The sequence below is a fragment of the Geotrypetes seraphini genome, chromosome 17 (genome assembly GCF_902459505.1).
Source record: "Geotrypetes seraphini chromosome 17, aGeoSer1.1, whole genome shotgun sequence".
NCBI classification, from domain to species: domain Eukaryota; kingdom Metazoa; phylum Chordata; class Amphibia; order Gymnophiona; family Dermophiidae; genus Geotrypetes; species Geotrypetes seraphini.
This window is the reverse complement of record NC_047100.1, coordinates 38,509,859-38,521,762: the sequence shown is the minus strand read 5'-3', so window position 1 is coordinate 38,521,762 and position 11,904 is coordinate 38,509,859. Positions and strand designations below refer to the sequence as shown.

The following is an 11,904-nucleotide window of genomic DNA, read 5'->3' as shown; positions in this document are numbered from 1 at the left end:
ACTTTTTCTTCCAGCACTGTCATTCTCAGTCTCTCAGTCTGGATTTCTTGTTTCATGTTAAGAAGCTCTTCTTTTACTTCCGATATTTTATTGGAGTTTTCAGTCAGCATAAGTTTTATTTTAAACAGTTCAGTCATTATATCAGCCTTTTCAGTGATTTCTTCAGTCTCCATCGGGAACGGCACACTCGATGGTGACAGGGGAGTGACTTTTGTTCTTTTTGCTGATATTCCCGATGTTGAGGGTTTTTCAGCTTTCCCCTGCTTTATATTCGCCATCTCCGACGTTGTTTAGTGTATTTTTTTTAGCGATTTAAAAAAGTAGAAGTTTTAATTTTGTTCCGTTTGTTGCCTGGATACGGGAGCGCTGTAGTTAGGCTGCCATATCGTGCGCGCTCCAAGCCACGCCCCCCCTTTTCTTCTTCTTTTCAATATCTTCTTTGTGACACACATAGAGGGGAGGTAGTGAAAATAATATTTACATAATATGTTATAATATGATATATAATATGTAATGTATGATTGAAAAGTAATAGAAGGGTGGGGGGAGGGAGAGGGGGAAAAATATATTTAGAATATGATGTATTAGATATAAAAGTGATATTGTATATTCATCAATTGTATTTTAATATTTTGTACACTTTATGAAAAATTTGAAAATAAAAAATAATGGGAAAAAAAAAGGACTGGGCATGTGGTCAGTTTGTTATCTGGAACCTGGATCTGCAATCATACTACCATGAGGTAGAGTTGGTGGCGGATCCATGCAGAGGCAATCTGGCAGAGTCAAAGGGTCCATGGTGGCATAACTACACTTGAGAGGGAGGTAGAGCCTATAGTGGGCACTAATGGGGCTCCTTCCCCTGACCGTGGCCTCGCCCTCGGCCACACCTGTGGTCTTGGCCAGATGTTCCATGGGAGGACCCCTGGCTGCTGGTGGAGGCCTGCCTGGAGGAGGCTTGCAGGGTGGCTGGATCACCAGAGGGGTGACCCCAGGCAATGAGTTGTCTGAGCAGGTCTGTAAGTACGGTCTGCATGCTGCAAAGATTTTGCAGACCTTTTCCGGGCTGTAGCAACTGACCCCTGACTGATGCAGACATTGGAACCTTGATTTTCAGAGTCCAATTGTCCGGGTTTTACTTCCGGTGCTTTCAATGGAATTAAACCCTCCTTTTTTCCATAGCTTTCAATTAAAGTCAAACCCAGATGTCTCAATCCATCCTCCTTTTTCTGGAGCCATATGGTAACCCTAGCTCATGTTAGCATACACAGGCTCTAGAAGCATAAATGTGAACAGCATGTGTTATGGTTTGGTGTTTTTGTTCCAAATGTTAATATAAAACTGTATCACTTCTAGGATAAGGATAACAACACATGAGAAGTGCTATATGATTACATAGCAATTGAAGTCTACATTTCAAGGCAGACCCAACACATTCATAGTGTGGTCTTACCTGGGCGTCTGAGTGAGGTATCCATGCCTCCTACAGCCGGTGTTACTGGGCCAACTATGGCTAGTAACTCTCTCTCAAGGGCAGTCAGATGTAGGTCGCCACCAGGATCCTGTGCAGCAATGAGTTCTGCCTTTCTGCGGACCTGCCCCCGTGTTAGCCGCCACCGTTTCTTTAGGGCCTCGACCTCACGGTGCTGGTGGTGGACTGCATTGATCTGATTGCAGATCCGGCGCCAGATAGCAAGCTGCCCCTGCGCTCCAATTCTATCAGCTTGCCTCCCATAGAGGGCATCATAGTTAGTCCCAACTTTGGTAACAAGGATCCTAGTTTCGCCTGGCAAGAAATTTTGCTGCCTTTTAGGACCCATGTTACCAAAGTAGGAAGCAGTTACAGTGCTCTGTATTTAAAGGGTGTTTGGCGGGAATCTGCACTCACATCGGCGCCGTAACATCAGCGCCGATAACTGCGCCGCAGGTATAAAACCTGTTAGATTTTGGTCATTTTTTTGCTGGTGTTTCTGCTGGTCATTCTTTTGTGCTGGTCTTTGTTTTGTGCTGGTCGTTTTAGGGGTGTGTGGTGATGGCTGACCTCTTTGTGTTGCTTCTGTATGTGCAGGCTCATAGGCTGAGAGGAATAGGCCAGGGCCAAGCCCAGGAGCGGAGACAAGTCCGAAGGCTAGCCAGAAGACATGCGCCCAGGGTCAACTTCCTAGACATGACAGATAAGCAGTATATAGGTTTCTATTGCTTTAATAAGGAGACCATAGTTCATCTGTGTGAACAGGTGCAGGAAGAGCTGGAACCCATGACTTTCAGGGGACAGGCCATTCCCGTTCATGTTCGTGTCACCACAGCCCTAGCGTTCTTGGCCACAGGAACGTTCCAGAGACCTCTGGGTGCTGCAGCTGGCATCAGCCAACCATCTGTTGCCGTATAATTGCCAGCTTTCTGGATGTGTTTTTCAGACACATCTCCACCTATCTCCACTTTCCTGTTAATGCGGCAGAGCAGCAGCAGACAATGCTAGGCTTTTATGATCTATCCCAATTCCCCTCAGTTATTGGAGTGGCACACCTGCATATAATGAGAGTGTGTTCTGTAACCGGCCCAATTATCATTCCATGAATTTGCAGGTGGTCTGCAACGCTGATATGGAGATCACAGATGCGTGTGCTAACTTCCTAGGGTCTTGCCATGATGCCTACGTTCTGACACACCCCGGAATCTATCAGCGATTCCAGAGGCAAGAGATTCAAGGAGTAAGTACCATATTACTACTCCAAAGAAAGTTTTTGACCATTAACCACATTTCTCTCCTTTTAGCACAGGCCTGTGACGCAACACACACCTTTGGAACCTGACAACTTGCAAGATGCATGTTCCTTTTCTTACATGTTTGTGTCCTCTCTTGTCCTGAATGCAGATGATGGGGCTTATCCACTTAAGAGAATGGCTGATGACGCCCATCATGCATGCCCAGAGGCCAGAGCAGCTCCTTTACAATAGGGCACATAACACCAGCCACAATAGCATTGGACGGACAATTGGACTCTGAAAATCAAGGTTCCGATGTCTGCATCAGTCAGGGGTCAGTTGCTACAGCCCGGAAAAGGTCTGCAAAATCTTTGCAGCATGTTGTATAACTTAGCAAGAAGACGGAGGATGCCAGAGCCAGCAAAAGATATGGATGATGTAGAACCACACCAGGAGGCCCGAGATAATCTCATTCAGAGGCATTTCTTGTGATTCTGGTAAGAACTGTCATATTCCTGTGCACTCTAACATTATTCCCCAAGCATGTTTCTCTCTGTTGTCACTGCCCCAGTGTGCACTTCTATCACTCCCTGTGTGACATATGTCCTACCTGTTCCTACTTAACTGCCTTTCAGCTATACCACCTATGTCCATTTCTCAATTCCCATAACCCTCCTGACTCCCACTTGTTATGCCCCCTGTAGTAGCAGTGTGTGTGTGTGTGTAGGTTTCAGTGTTTTTGGTTGTGGCTGTGTACCTGTCTTCTCCTTCCACACATAGGCAGTGGAACTTTTTTTGTTTGGGTGGGGGGGGGGGGCAAAAGCTCCACCATAGACCTGGCCCCAGACCTGTCCAAGCTCCTCCCCAGACCACACCCCCATAATAGTACTAACTGTAAATGCCATTTCTTCCATTCATTTTTCATATACACAATGGTAACCACAAAATTAAACTACACAAAGTGCATTCTTTTTCCCCTGCCCTCCACTGCACAGCATTTCTTCCTCTCTCTTCCACCCCAATGTGCAACGTCTTCCTTCTTTTCTCTCTCTCATTCCCTCCCTTGCTGCAAAGGGAATGGGGAAAGAGAGAGAGAGAGAGAGGGATTCAGGGTGCCTCTCTCCTACTCCATCTACTGTCACATTCAGTATTTCTCCCTCTTCTCCCCCCCCAGACTGTGTGCAGCATCTTTTGCTCCTGCCCACCAGCCCCATGTCTAACATTTCTGTTTCTATCACCCCTCTCCAGCTCCATGCCACATCTTCCTCCATTCCCTCCACCACCATGTCCAACATTCCTCCCTCTTGTTTCCATTGCCATCTGTCCCACTGTTTTCTCTCCACTACCATTTCTCTCTATCTCTCATTCCTCTCCCATCACCATGTCCAATAATTCTCCTCTTTCTTCCTTTCCCTATGTACACCATCTCTTTCCCTCACACCCATGCTTTCTATTCCTTCCCCCACCTCAGCATCTCTTTCCCCCATCCTTCCATCCTATGTCCCTACTTCATGCCTCCTCCCAAGAGTATGTACCGGTGTTCTGGCTGGCTCTAAAACATCCAAGTAGGTCTCCACCTCATTCTTTCAAGCTGCACTTCTTTCTTCACAAAGCCACAGGCAGCAGCGTATGACCAGAGGTTCTGGTGTGCTCCCAAGTATGACATTTCTCACCTCTCCTGGTCCCCACTCCATATCCCCTCCGCCTTTCCCTAGCCGTGTCTTCTCTTCCTTCTCTGCTTTCCCCTCATGTCCATCTGTCCCTCACTTATACTCCCTCTGTCCTTCTCCAAATCCATCTTATTGTCCCTCTGCCGCCCCTGTCACCTCTCCCTGTCCTCCCTCTACCCCCTGTGCCATCAACAAATCCAGTTTCCTCCGTTCCTCACACATCCGACATCATTCCTTCCCTCCATTCCTCACATCTCCCCCTCCTTCCCTTATCTGAGTCCAACTTCTCTTCCTTCCCCCAGTCCCATATTCTCCCTCCCTCTCTAGAAAACACCTAGGTACCAGCCTGCGTGCCTGCTGGTGGGCACTCTAACAAGCCCCTGCCAGCATCTGCTCCTCCCCCTACTCCCTACCACCCATGGCATGTCTACCTTTAATGTCTTACATAAGCGCTGCGCTGGCCTGCAGCTAGCCCAGAGTCTTCTCTCCACTGCAGCCTGCCCTCTCTGACAACTTCCTGTTTCCGCTAGGGCTGGTCACAGTGGAGAGAAGATGCTGGACCAGCGGCAGGGTAGCGCTTCTCTAAGATGTTAAAGGTAGACACGCGCAGGGAGGAGGGTGAAGAAGTAGATGTTGGCAGGGGTACGTTAGAGTGCCCACCAGCAGGCACACAGGCCGGTAGCTAAGTGTCACTCCCTGCCTGGCAAGAAGTGCAGTCCCCCCGGAGGACAGCTAATTTGGGGGGAGACCATGGCCCCTGTGCCCCCCCCTTTCCTAACACCTATGCTTCCATATACCAGTGTCCTTGTACTGTTTAAACAAATGCCTCCACACTTACATTCTCCTCTTCCTCATGTAGCTTGGACCTTCTTGTGTTCATAAGGAGCATTCTTCTTTGTTGTCACCTGTTGCCAGGATCCATCTCATCTGTCTCCAGTTGCATTGTCAATGCTGCATCCTGCTTTCCTGGACTGTGGGGCTACGATGTATGCTAAGGCATATTTAGGGGTGGCTGGGAGCTGTAGTTGGTGTATGGGGACCACTTGACTGGAATTTGCTCACTTGTAATGACTTTGTAATTGTGCCTCTCTGTACATGTACAGTTTATTTTTGTAGGGGGTTTGGGGTTGTTGTTTTTTTGGTTTTAACTACCTATTATATCTCTTGCACATTTTCATTGTGCTCCCGGTCATGGGCGAGTCCCAAGTGTAGAGCAGTCGATCCAGGAATGTAGAAGGTTGTGGGTTAGGCTTTGTGCCCTTCTGAGCCCATGTTTTGTGTTACTGTTTCAGCACTTTTCCTTTCCTACTAGTATTATGCATTCAAGTGTTATCTAATACTGTATATGATTTTGTATTATAATTGTTACTAGTTTTTTAGCCCATTACATTAACGGGTGCTAGAATAGATATGTAGACTTCTTCATTTCTTTCTTTCTATCTGTCTTTCTTTCTCTCTCTCTCTCCCTGCCTCCTGTCTGTCTGTGTCTTTCTTTCTGTTTCTCGCCCCCTGTCCAGCAGCACCTCTTCCCTGCTCCCTCTGTCCGGCAGTAGCCCTTCTCCCTTCCTTTTACCTCCCCCCTGTCCAGCTCTTTTTTCAGTTGGGGAAACCGCCGAACGTAAACTGCCACAGGCTCCTACTGTGCATGCATGGCACGGAGCACGGTGATTGAAGTGTGCATGCTCACTAAGGGTTTTATTATAGTAGATTATTATTGGAAGATTTTTTTGTTTTTTTTTAATTCTTTATTCATTTTATAATTCACAAGTGTACAGTAAATATCAAACAAAATCTACCATATCATATAACAAAAAGATATAACCCCCACCCCCTCCCACTTCCATATACAACAAAACATATACCATATGAATATAATATCTGGAAGAAATCCACATGACATATTGAATTCCACCAGAAACAATAATTCAGCCTTGTACAATCTTTCCAGTTATACGTTATTTGTTGAATGGCAACTCCTGTCAATATCATCAAAAGCTTATTATTATTAGCAGATATTTGAGGCTTAGCTCTCATCAGCATGGTCCTGGAGGTTGAAGTGTACAATGTCTGCTTCTATGAGGCAAACATGGTTTTTTCTGTTGCATAGAGCACTCTGGACCCCTGTTCGTTTACAAAAATTGGATTGCTCTAGGCCTAACCTTGATGCTGGAACTTTAGATCACTTGTTGTTTTATTGTCCATTCATTAAAAATTTTTGGATCTCTATTTGGGATCAAATAAATCATTTAATGGAAAATTATTATTGGAAGACTAATAAACAACTTAAATATTTCTCTGTAACTTTGTGGTCATATGTAAAATGAGGACTAGGGCCTTGAAAAGCTCATTCTTGACCCAGGTTTACACCATCCCTTGCAATATTATGATGGTGCGACCCCTGTTTCTTTTCCACTGTCCACTTAACATAATTATAACATGGACAGCCAGAGAGAAACACATAGGAAAAAACCTCTATAAACAATCAAATATGAAACTTTATAAAATTTTTACAAAATTATATACATTTTAAACAAAAAAACTTGGTACAAAACTAAAACTGTCACTGGGTCAGACCAATAGTCCATCAAGGCCAGTAGCCCATTCTCACGGTGGCCAATGCAGGTCAGTAGTTACTATCCTAAGCTCAAGAAGTAGCAATATTCCAGGGCAAGCAGTGAGGGTGAGGTAGCCCTCAAGAGCAGCTGGAGCTGCCTCAAGAGGTGGGTGGGGCCAGTTTACTGGCGATGGAAGGGTTCTGGCCCTTTGGCTAGAACATGGCCTAGCCCAGTGGAAATGCTGGACAGACCATGCTCTAGCATGTGCAGATGCCCTTCTATCACCAGTAGTCGGCGTTCTATGGCCCCCAGCCTCTCCAATGCCTCAGCATTTCCAGGGGCAGCAGCAGCTCCCTGTGTTGGAAAGGATGGGGACGGATGCTCCTCCTGAGGTTGGTCCAGCTGCTCCTGAGGAGGGGTGGGGGGGGGGGGGGGCAGAAGGGGAAGGGGTTTGGATCCGCTGGCAGGGGCAATGATAGGGAGGGCAGAAGCTTCCTCCCAGTCGATTTCAATAATGTGGAAGTCTGCCTCTTCAAGTTCTTCCTCCAGCACCTCTTCCTCTTGTTCTTTCTCCTCCATCACTACCTCCTCTTCCTCCTCAGGGGGTGATAGTTTTGCAGCAGCGAAACAGGAGATAAACATAGAAAGAGCTTATAGTCAGGTATCGCTAAATATGGGAGATAAGCGAAACCTTAAACATTCTACAATATTGTGGAGAGGGTCTATGGAATGGACTCATTACTGACCTTCCTGGCCATGCAGCTCGTCACGCACCTCCTCAATAAATTGGAGGTGCTGCTGCCGCAGGAGACAACCTCATTTGCGCAAGTCTACTACCTGTATAGAGGAGAGACAAGGGAAGAAATAGGGAGGGGCAAGTTGAGTACCAGGTACATAACATTATTCATACGACAGTATGACATTTCATCCCTAATCATGCCTCCATTTGAGAGGGTCCTAGCTATGTTTTACAACCTGGTCCTGGAGTACCCCTTGCCAGAAATGTATGGAAGGTTTTTCTACACCTACATTTCCAGTATCTAGCTATGCCTTGAATTATGCATACACAGGCGCTTTATAGCACCTAACCTGACTTCATGCGTTTTCCATCCCCTTAGAGCCATACTGGTGTGGTAAGGGATGGGGCCGGTCCACCCTGGCCACCATCTTGATAGGGCACCCATCCTCCTCTCCAACCCCCGCCACCCGGCTTCTCCCTTCCACCCATACCTCTGCCCTCCCTGCCTGACAAAATTTTTGGAGGCTTTTCAAAACCCACACAAAGTGCAGGGTTTGGAAAGCTGTCCGGATCCCTGGAAAATCTGGGGAAATCCAGCCATCTGGTAACCCTACAACCCGCTGCTATGCACACTGCCTCCCTTCTCCCTGTACTTCTGTAACTGTGGATACTGACTGCCATGTTATGACTGGCATGGGGGTACCCCAGGACTGATTTGGAAAACAGTGTGTATGCTACCTCTGCTACATATTGGCTCACACTGTCTTTAACCCCTCCTTAGTGAAAACTGACAGAGGCAGGAGGCGTAAGGGAAGTATTATAGTTTTCACCGCCATAACATGCACTTTTCCCCCCAAAAGTGGGTAGAAATATCTGCGTCTTAGGGAGCAAATATAAAAAAATCCCCCCCACCGAGTGACTCTTTGTCTCCAGTTCGCCTTGGCATCAGCCCCAGCCTGCTTCAGGTGGCTGATCTAGCAACGGTAGCTGTCCTGGCCCTGGGTAGCCGAGATCTGGGGGAGATGTGGAAGGCAGGGGTGGCAGCTGAGAAGGAGACACATGGTGCTAGTAAACATTAGGGCAGCGTCACAGCCGCTCGGTGGACAATCAGGGGGTGCTCCCCTGCCGCAATATCACAATGGCCCCAGTGTGGGTCACATGGGAGGGAGGGAGGGACAGATTTTTTGAAAAGTCTGGGCTGTGTGTTCCATGTATCTACACAAGTATTCTTTTACAGTGCCTGGCAAGAAGTGAGGGGGGCTGGGTGAAGAAGCTGGTACATTTTGTTAAATATATTAGTGCACCATTTGGCTCTGAATAATATTTTTGTTGCTTTCCTCCTCTAAATCTAAGGTGCATCTTATGGAGAACAAAATACGGTATATAAGGCAGAGTCAGATGCCTAGGAGAACAGAAGGAAGATGTAGGGCCAGCATACTCCTTGCCATCAGAACCCAGAGGACCTCTTGCCTGGGGTAAGCTAATTCTGTGTACTAACTACATATGACACTGGTTGTGGCAAGCAGTCTGAGTTTGGAGTGTGGCTGGAGGAGCTCCAGCCTCAGGGCAGCCACTGGCCACAGTTCTACATGGATAAAAGCACACCGCCCTATTATCTTCAGTTTGGGCCGAATTGTAAGTGGAGTGAAGCAGAAAAGTCAAAGGTTGGAGCTTGCGTAAGGAGAGGCCAAGTTGTAAGTGTAGTGGGAAGGGGGATTCCCCTCCACCACTCCCCTCCTCAACGAGAGCAGGAGTGTATTGGGAGTTCCCCCCCACCCCACTCAGAGCATTCAACAAACCGTGCTCAAGAGAGCTCTTTCTAGTTATTGAACAACGATTCTATAAACAGCGCTTACTCTTCTAGAGTGCGATTCTATACCAGGCACTTCGATTTTCAGCGCTATATAATTTCGCTCAGTTGAGCTCAGCGCGATTCACAACCAGCACGGCTCCGTTCTCTGAATCGCCTTCAGCGGTGCCTAACATTTAGCTGCGCCTTACAGAATTCAGGCTTTAATGCAAAAGTTCAAGCCCCATGGTTCAAATTTTGCCTTCCTTATTGGGTAGTAGAAGAGGTGGCTGTCGCCAGACAAGCAACTAAAGGGAAAACATCATTTACTTAAGAAAAACTCTGAAATTTCCATCATCCTGCTCCGTTAAAATAAAAAATGTGCCATCTAGAGGGGGGGCTTGGGGGGAACCCCCAATACACTCCTTCTCTCATTGATGTGCCATCTAGATGTCCACATTTCTAATTTTGGGTGTGTGCACTGATGGGCCAAATATGAAGCGATTAGCGTCGGACTAGCGCACACATTAGTGAACTCAGAATGCTCAGAAGGCTCTAGAGCGAGATAACATGAGTACCAAACAGCAGTGCGATAGCATGCAAATGTAGTCAAATGAATGTTAATTAGGTCATTTCCTAACCCTCAGAGAACAGCATAGAAAACAAGGCCATCCTTGCCACTGAAATAACAATGTCAACTCGGAGCAGGTGTTCCACGATTCTCTCTTTGAAATCTGTCAGTTTTTTTATATGAAAGCAGAAGGAAGCCCTAGGAAGTCGTTAAGTGCCGGTAGTGAGATATGAATGTGTGAGAGGTCAGAAAGCCAAACATACATTAATGCCTGTTTTCTGCGCTTACATATAAGCTTTTCAAGTGCAAAAATTTGAAAAGCCTATATTTTAAGGTATACAAGAACAGTGCCATTGCGTGTGTCACTTCTTGGTTTGCTTGGCCATACGTGCAAGAGCCAAGAGATATACTTTCTGTAAAACTCTACTGCGCTTGCCTCAAGAACATTCCTCCCCCTTAACTTTCCAATGTCCAGCACTAACAGTACACATATACTTGGAAGGTTATCTGCAGTGTTCACATCGTATTTTCCGGCATCCGCATTTGGTTTTGAGCATCAGCCCATGAGTAACCAAATGATCTTGAGACCCACAGCTTAACAAATCACTGAATTAGCAGTAGAACACAGTCTTGAGACCATGGAGTCCCCGTTCCCCCCCCCCCCCCCGATGCAGCTTCAAGAAGAAGCTGACGGAGAACGAGGCAGCAGCTATGAGGTAATGCTTGCACACTTCCTTTTGATAGCTACATACGATCTATAGAAGGAAGTTAGTAATACCAGAGGAGATGGGACAGAAGAGAAGAGATGATGACGACGCGTCAACTGGTGGGAGGGAAGGGAAGGGCTCCAGATGCTGGGTGTACCATACATTGAAAAGGTTTGACAGCCCCTGTCAAAACTGCTCGAGTGGAACATATTAACACATTACTGTCTACAGCTACTCCAGCATACAACTGTGTATCTGTGGTTGCAAGTTGGGCAGGTCCTCATGCTTTTGGGGGTTGTGCACTTTCTGTGGCTGTGATAACGGGGTCATGACCCTGAATGTTTATTACCACCTCTCCTCCCATTCTCTCTTTCAGAAAAGATAAGAGAAACTGGAAGCATTTTCAGGATTATTAATTGAAACCATTGACTGCCCATCACTCCCCAGGCCACGAGGTAATTGCTCTACTGTGCTGTAGGTTTGACTACGAGTGCTGCCTTATTCACTGATTCGAATCGGGTGAATCGGTTCAAATGAATTCACTTTTTTTTTTTTTTTTTTTTAGTTTAAAAGACATATTTAATCCTTTTCCTGGGCAAGAAACACTGCAATTATTTTCCTGGCATTTGCTGCACAATGTTAATTTTTTTTTTTACTGTTTTAAGTTTTTTTATTGATTTTTTCACATATCAACAAGTGTTATAAATTTTCCATACATTTATCTTAACAATACACTTGATATCTCTATAATGTATTTTATATAAACCATATTTTATATTATTTTTCTTATGAATTTATATAACATATATTGTAATGATTTTATCAATTATTATTTAATTATGAACCCTTTTCCCTCCCTTTATCACATTAATTTCTCATAAGACTATCATTCATTCATTATGATATATTTTTTATAATGTATAATAAAGAGAATAAATTCCTTACCCCTTCCCTCCCTCCCTTCTTTAACCATTATCTTATTATGGGAAAAAATTAAAATAATTCATTGCAAAAATCTGTTAATGGTCCCCAAATCTTCTTGAACTTATCCATATATCCTTTTTGTGTTGCAAATGTATGCTCCATCTTATATATATGACAAACTGAGTTCCACCAAAAATTATAGTTCAATCTGTCATAATTTTTCCAATTATGTGTAATTTGCTG

General features: G+C 45.5%; 1 long non-coding RNA gene across 3 annotated transcripts; it reads left to right on the top strand.

The window, feature by feature from the left end:
* The first annotated feature begins 638 nt into the window (after window positions 1-638).
* LOC117351277 lies at window positions 639-11,489 on the top strand. Of its 3 annotated transcripts, none has more exons than XR_004537378.1 (4): window positions 639-2,711; window positions 2,876-3,203; window positions 9,024-9,145; window positions 11,114-11,294. It is a non-coding gene; the product is annotated as an uncharacterized LOC117351277 (long non-coding RNA). The 3 variants fall into 3 exon arrangements; XR_004537377.1 differs by adding an exon at window positions 11,303-11,489 and having other exon boundaries at window positions 643-3,203; window positions 11,114-11,192; XR_004537376.1 differs by having other exon boundaries at window positions 648-3,203.
* The last annotated feature ends 415 nt before the right edge of the window (window positions 11,490-11,904 follow it).